General features: G+C 43.9%; 1 protein-coding gene across 1 annotated transcript in view; it reads left to right on the plus strand.

The window, feature by feature from the left end:
• LOC119590794 (colorectal mutant cancer protein-like) overlaps nucleotides 1-321 on the plus strand; it is a 157596-nt gene that overhangs the window by 646 nt on the left and 156629 nt on the right. The window lies entirely within an intron of this gene.

Raw genomic sequence — 321 nt, forward strand, 5'->3', positions numbered from 1 at the left:
AAATCATTACTTTTGCAATTATTAATATTATCACCGTGGTCTCCATAACGGCCTATGCAAGAATGCCCAACCGGAAAATTCCTTGACGATCCCCAGGTATTCAGAGACGTCGGAGGTTCTTGTCAGTGAGCGATATATTTATCCCTTCCCTCAGGAGACATTCAACTGAAATGCGGCTGTCAATAGAGGGCCTTCCTTTTATGCATGTTTCAGCTAAGCGAGATGAAGGTCGGTGCCTCCACGTGTCGCATGATTAAAAATCCATTTTGTGATAAATATTATCGCCCGCGCCATTAATCTTAGGCCACGAACACAAGGAGT

This window comes from Penaeus monodon, chromosome 27 (genome assembly GCF_015228065.2).
Source record: "Penaeus monodon isolate SGIC_2016 chromosome 27, NSTDA_Pmon_1, whole genome shotgun sequence".
In the NCBI taxonomy this organism is placed as follows: domain Eukaryota; kingdom Metazoa; phylum Arthropoda; class Malacostraca; order Decapoda; family Penaeidae; genus Penaeus; species Penaeus monodon.